Genomic DNA, 7,018 nt, shown 5'->3' on the forward strand with positions numbered 1-7,018 from the left:
CGCAATCGCCAAGAGTCCCCGGCAACGGCGCCAAAAACTTGATGTGCTCAAAACAATCAATTAAATATTAACTAAATTAAACAAGTAATAAAAACTAGACCTAAGACTCAACTAAACAAAACACCGGCAAGTGAACCGGTCAATTGTACTAATCTAAGTAAGTCCGGAATATCGAACCCACAGGACTCTATAAATTACGTTAATTAACTAATTAGACTCGACTTACGACACGACTATTTATTATTAATGTTTTAAGGGGGATTTTAAACTAATATTGAACTAAGAAAACAAATAAAATAAATAAGCAAGCAAACGAGAAATAAGCAATTAATCACGAAATCGAAACCAATCAGAGAAGGAATCTACCTAGGTAAGAATCCCATGTATCAACAATAATCAAGCAATGTATAAATAACATGATATGGAAACTGATTTCTAAACGTATTCATCTAACAAACCCTAAGAACCTTTGACTGAATCAAATAAAATACTGAAGAACAATTATTAGATTATTAAGCAATCAGTATTATTGATATCCGAAAAGTCATCAATTAGGGTTAATTAATAGTATCTAAAGCAAGCAATCTTACGAAACACTAAACCCTAGATAACTTGTTAAGCTAAACATGACATCATGAACATGGATCTACACAATAAGCAAGAATATTGTCACTAACTATCCTAGCATGCAATTGACCAAGACACATGAACAACTCCTCACCTTACACCTATTGGAATTTAGAAAAACATTTAAAACCCTAACCAACTATCAGCAAGCTTCTATGATCTAATAGGCCTATTCAACCATAATAATCAAAACACCAAGTAAAGATTAAACATGAACCCTAAGATCTAAAGAACACAATCAATAGAAAAAAAATCCATGTGAAGCAATAGTTAAATAATCAATCAAGATAATAAACACTTATACGCATCATGAAAGCAAAACCAAGTCTTTTACTATTAATAAACGAAACCATAATCAAATAATTGTCCAAAGCAAGAATCAAGTCTCAAACATGTTCATCAAACCTAGGTAGACATGAAGTCTAGCCTAGCATAGTCATAATCAAATAACTAAACCAAAGAACAAAGAAAAGCATCATGAAATATAATGAACAAGAACAAAGATAATGAACGAGAGAACCCGTCTTAATTGACCCTTGAACACTTGGATGAAAGCTTGATGATATTCATTGATTACTAGCTTCAAAACCTTCACAAACCCTTGGAAAACCTCTCAAAATTGGCTGCAGTAAGTCTTAGGATCGGCTAGGGAATGAATATGTTTATATAAGCGAGATATCGGGCTTGGACTTGCAAAAATGGGCTGGCCAGAAGGCCTAGTCGCCGCGTGGCCGCCATAAGCCTTTCACCTTAGCGTGCGGCGGCGCCCTCAAATAAGGAATTTCGGATTTTTGTTGTTTTTTTTATTATTCTTTATTAAATCTTGATTAATCTCTTCTTATACTCCAAGTAACATTGAGAATCTTCTAGAACTTGTTTCCCTTGCTTCTCCAAGCCATCATCTACATGACAATGATGTGGGGGGCAGAAATATGTGTATTAACTGTGTAAAGTCGTGTGTTTTGATTAGTTATATATTGGGAACACAATTACTTCGAGTGCGTTCGTGGTTACAGGGGTGCGGAGCTTAATGGAGCTTAAATAAGCTAATTTAGACATTCATTATGGAGTGTAAATGAAAGTGATGATCCATGAGAAGATAGATAATTGAAATACAAAGACGTGGCCGCAAACGGGGAGGAAAACCGAGTTAAAATGAAGATTCTATGAAAGAAACAGTGTTTTGGCCTAGCAGATCGTAAAGCAGATTGGCCAGACCGTAGCTTACGGTGGCCAGACCGTAGCTAGCTAGCTACGGTCTGGTCTGACGGAAATTGTGATTTTGGTGATTTTTCTTCCATATTTAAGGCCTAAAAACCCTAATATCGAAATCATTCATTCATTATCAGTTTGGGGACTTCTTGGAGGCCATCTTACACCACCAACACTCATCCTAATCACAGGATTGATCCATGAACATCTTCTCCAACATCATAATCAAGATCATGAAGATCAAGATGCAAGGCTAAAGGCTTCATTACCATCTCCGGGTGTAGGGTTGAGTTGCATGATTAGGTTTTGATATTCTAAACTTTAACTTTGGATTTGGATTTGGTTAATCATTCGGTTGATCAATTCTTTGTGTTTACTTTTGTGCTTAAACGGTTTTAATATATTGACTGCTTAATCTTTTGTCAGTTTTTGATTTGTGGTCATCAACAATTAGGATTAAGTTCTTTCGTCATTGACCCGTTTATCATTAACCGTATTATTGATTTTGTGTTCAATAAGTAAAACCAATTATCAATTAGATTTTCATTAATCCGTGTCAATTGTTTGGATTTAGTTCTGACGATCAACATAGCCAATAGTTAAGTCTTTTGATTTACATATTTTAACAAGAAACTGTCCAAAGAAGTTTATCAATTCCTTAGCTTGTTGCAAAACCCGAACCCTGGAGTTTGGTTATTTTTATATCATTCTTTACAAACCAAAGTAACATTGTGTTTGCTAAACAAATCTTTTAAACCGCTTGACATCTTTTGTCTACTTAGTTTAATATTTTATAAATTATGAACTTGATTAGCACTTTCCACTGATTCCCTGTGGATTCGATACCTTACTTGCCCTTGCTAGTAAAGGTAATTTATAAATGTTTTTGATTGACCTTTCGACATCGATCAAAATGGCGCCGTTGTCGGGAAGTCAACGCGCAAAGTGCTAGTTTAGCTTAGTTTTTAGTATTTGTTTTTAATTTTTCTACGTTGATTTTACGCGGGGTGTTAGTGTTTGTGTCTTTGCAGGTAACTTCACAAGTTGATGCAGACAAGATATTCCCGTGAGAAAGAGCCGCTCCAATTTGATCCCGAAATCGAGAAAACAGCAAGACGAAACCGAGCAGCTCAGAAACCCACACTAAACCAAATACCCGAATTCATAGCACCAAAAGAAGAGACCATGAGTAACCAAAGCAGAAGAGATCCAAATGCTTACCAAGCACATGACCAAGAACAACCAATCCCACAAAACCAGAACGTTAACGATGACAGAAACCGTAATCTGTTCAACCGAAGAGATGTTAACCGTAATCCCAGAAACATGGATGAACAACGGGGTCGATATCAGCAACAAGATCCACGTGATGACCAAGAAATTAGACAGAATCATCCAGAAAATCAGAGAGATCGAGCACCGAGACGGCAACAACACCAAGAACATCCGTATTATGATTTTGATGATGGAGTTCCAAGGGTGTTTGTTCCACCACCAGTCAGAGGCGTTCAAAGCCACTTCATTCCACAAGTGGCTACGAATCCTCTACCAATCATCATTCCCGTCAGACGGGGAAGAACTTTTTTGGTAAGGCAGAACAGTTTAACGGGATTACCGTCATTTCATGTAAAGGCTACAGAAGAACCATATTTGCACTTGAGTGATTTCAACTCGATATGCGCACTCATCTCGAGTCAAGGTTTTACTGCGGAAGAGGTGAAGATGGTAGTTTCCAGTTCAGTTTGAAAGACGCGGCAAAGCAGTAGTTTCTATCGTTGCCATCAGCTAGTATTTTCACTTGGGGAGACTTGGCACAACAGTCTTTAGACGAGTATTATACGCCCCAGAGAACTACAGAGGCCCGCAACAACATTTGAAACTTTTAGCAGATCACTGGTGAAACTTTCTATGAATCATTCCAAAGGTTTAAACGATTGTTAAGGACTTGTCCACATCATGGGATTGCCTTATGGGAATTGATAAAGGCATTCCATGATAGTCTCTCAAATGATGATGTTCGTGACCTCCAAGCCACCACGAATGGATCTTTCATTGCAAATGATGAAAATGAGGATTGGGGACATTTGGAAAGACACGTGAGTAATTCGAAGAGACAAGCACAGTCGAACAGGATGTCAAAAAGATCAGTGGTTAAAGCAGTTGAAAGTCATGGATCAGATGATAGAATAGATAGACTGGAAAAGAAGATGGATAGGTTGTTGGTTGCAGGTGTACAAGGAGCTGGAAAGTCGGGGAAGGCATATCCGATATGTGAAGGTTGTGGTGAATTGGGACATGAGGTTGCGAGTTGTGGGGTTGTGCAAGATGAAGAAACTGAAAAAGAAGAAGAGGTCAACTATGTGCAGGGTGAAAGAAAGTACAATAATATGAGTTCAAATACTTATCATCCAGGCCTCAGGAATCATCCAAACTTCAGTTATGGAAATCCGAACACGCAACAGAACCCGAATTTTCAGGGTAGTTTTCAGAAGACAGGTTATCAGTCAAATCAGAAACAGTATGGTAATAGTTCGGGCAGCGGTCATAGTGGGTACAATCAGAGAGATTTTGGGGGTTACAATAAGGGTTATCAAAAGAGTTATCAACAGGGGTAAGGAAATTCTTCGGGTAACAAAGAGGAGTCACTTAAGGATGTGGTGGAGTTATTGAAACAAATGAAGGCAGATCAAGAGACTCAGAATAAAAATCAGGAGACTCAGAATAAGGCATTGAATCAGAGGTTGGAGCTTCAAGAGAAGGCAAATGCTGCGGGAGATAAATAGGTGAGTCAACTGGCTGAAGAAATGGCGAGCCTAAAGAGAAATCCATCCAAATTACCAAGTGACACCTTGAAGAATCCGATCCGTCAAAGTAGTAGTTTGTCAAACTCCAAAAATGCACACGTCAGTGCCATCACAATCGAAGATAGTGTGGATAATGACACAGTTGGAGAATTTGAAACAGGGGCACCACTCATCTCTATTCAGATTGGTGAGTTCAAGCCCAACAAGGCACTTGTTGATTATGGTGCGAGTGTGAGTATTATACCGGGGAGTGTGTATGACCGGTTTGATTTTGGGCCTTTACAAGAGGTTGACACCACCTTGGTGTTAGTTGATTTCACTCGAAGGTGGTCACGTGGTAAACTGGTTGGTGTTGCGGTAAAGGTTGGTGATTTTTACTATCCAGAAGACTTTCTTGTTCTTGATTATGCACCAGCTGAGAAGGAAGAAGAACCACTTGTGATATTGGGGAGACCGTTTTTGGCTACTTCAAATGCTCAGATTAACTGCCGAGACGGAACAGTTTGCATGACCTTCGGTAACCGTAAGTTAAATTTAAATATATTTTCAAATTCATATGATTATTCTTTTGAAAATAAATATTCTAGGTCATGTGCTACTAATGGGTGTCTTCCTCGTACGTGTGAGGATGACACCAAAAAGGAGAAAAGTGTTGTTTTTGACAGGTCTAAGCGTGAATGAGAGAAGGAAGAGTTAAATGCAGTAGATGTAAAAAGTGGAGCAACAGTAAGTTCAACAAACAACACTAAGACGATGATGGAAGTGGTGGTCGATGAGGAAAAGGATGGACTAAACAAGAAGAAACCACCAAAGAAGGAGAAGGTAAAGAAACCACCCGGATTCGAGAATGAACAAAGGAGGTTGGCATGTTTTGGGCCTAGACGGGAAGCATTAGAGCTACCATTGTGTTGGAGAAGTAAAAAGAATGAGGTGGAGGAAGGTAAGAACTCCATTAGACCACCATAACCGCAAAATGAGGTAACGGTCTGGCTAAAGACCTTAACAAAAACTTAGCGCTGACCGGGAGGCAACCCGACCTTTTTGTTTTGTTTTTTTTTCTTTATCTTTGGTTTTGTTTTTGTGTGTTACTTTTTGTTTGTGTTTTTTGGTCATAGTGAACCATAAGTTTGGGGAAGCTCATGGTGGTTTTGTCAAGATTCGGTGAAGTAGATATTCTCATATCATATTCAAGAGTGTGGGTCAAGGTTGCAAAAGTACTTATCAGCAGGACCCGTTTGACATAAGAGATTTGAATCAGGTCCATGTGTCTCTCCCTTTATTTTATTTGCTGTTGACTGTTTAATAATTGTGTTATGGGTGGTCGGGTGGCGTGATGAACTTTCAGGTCGTGTGGTTGATGCTAGTGTCTATGCTTATGTTTTAACACTTTGTGTGTTTCGTTTAATGGAATGCAACTTTATTTAAATCTGGAGATGGGTAATTGGTTGTTCCTTGAAATGCAATTGGTATGAATATCCCGTGTCTGCATCTGTTTTTGAAAATCTGAGTTACATTGAGGGAAATGTAAATCTCAAGTGTGGGGATGGAGAAATTAAAATTTTTAGCCTTAAGAATAGCTTGATTGTGCGCAAAAGCCGGAATTGTAAATTGTTAATTGTTAGTATTAATGCCAATTAGAGGTCTTTGGTCATGGTCAATTTTTTAGCTTCTCGAAAGTCTTCCCATGCAAATGTTTTTCAAAAATAGAAAATTAAAATGAACCGTTTAGATGGGGATAACAAGTCATGGGGACAGGTACACATGTTTATATCGTCAACCCTATTCCTCCGATATGTGTGTGAGTTGACCCAAATATATATAATACACATATAATATATAGTACACACATGTCATTTGAGTGCTTTCATTGATGTTCATGGATCACGGGACCGTAGTTGGCGAAATGCAAAAGTGATAGAGGCAATTAGGTTAAGCCTCGTCTGGATGAGCGTGAGTGTGGGTACTGGGGGGTTGGGGCCTCATACATTATACATATGAGGATGGTTAATGTGAGGGGCGGGGGGTTGGGTCCCTTAGATAACCTTTCTTGGACTTATTTTTCATTTGGTTAACCCTGACATTATGTTACGAGACGATCCGACTTACTAGGTTTATTTGTAATTGTATTTGTTTTTGATTTTGTATTTGTATTTGTTCCAGTATTAAGCATTACGTTATTATGCTTAAAAAAAGGAAAAAGCCAAAAATATGTATGTGTATATTCAGTTATGTATTCGGTAGTTCGTTTATGTAAAAAAAAAAGAAAAAAAATATAATAAAAAAGTCAAAGAAAAGCTCAATAAAAGAGTCAATGTTCTAGTCAGTATTGGTTGTAAATGAAAGTCAGTAAGTTCGTTTAGTTGTTTAGAAGTTGG

General features: G+C 38.0%; 1 non-coding gene across 1 annotated transcript; it reads right to left on the reverse strand.

Annotated features, from left to right (window-relative positions):
* Window positions 1-3,696: 3,696 nt before the first annotated feature.
* LOC143623692 (small nucleolar RNA R71) lies at window positions 3,697-3,802 on the reverse strand. The gene has a single exon (XR_013151944.1). It is a non-coding gene; the product is annotated as a small nucleolar RNA R71 (small nucleolar RNA).
* Between the last annotated feature and the right edge of the window lie 3,216 nt (window positions 3,803-7,018).

Source organism: Bidens hawaiensis, unplaced genomic scaffold, assembly GCF_021521415.1.
Source record: "Bidens hawaiensis isolate Kalapana, Puna unplaced genomic scaffold, B.hawaiensis_p1.1 tig00003510_1, whole genome shotgun sequence".
Lineage (NCBI taxonomy): Eukaryota > Viridiplantae > Streptophyta > Magnoliopsida > Asterales > Asteraceae > Bidens > Bidens hawaiensis.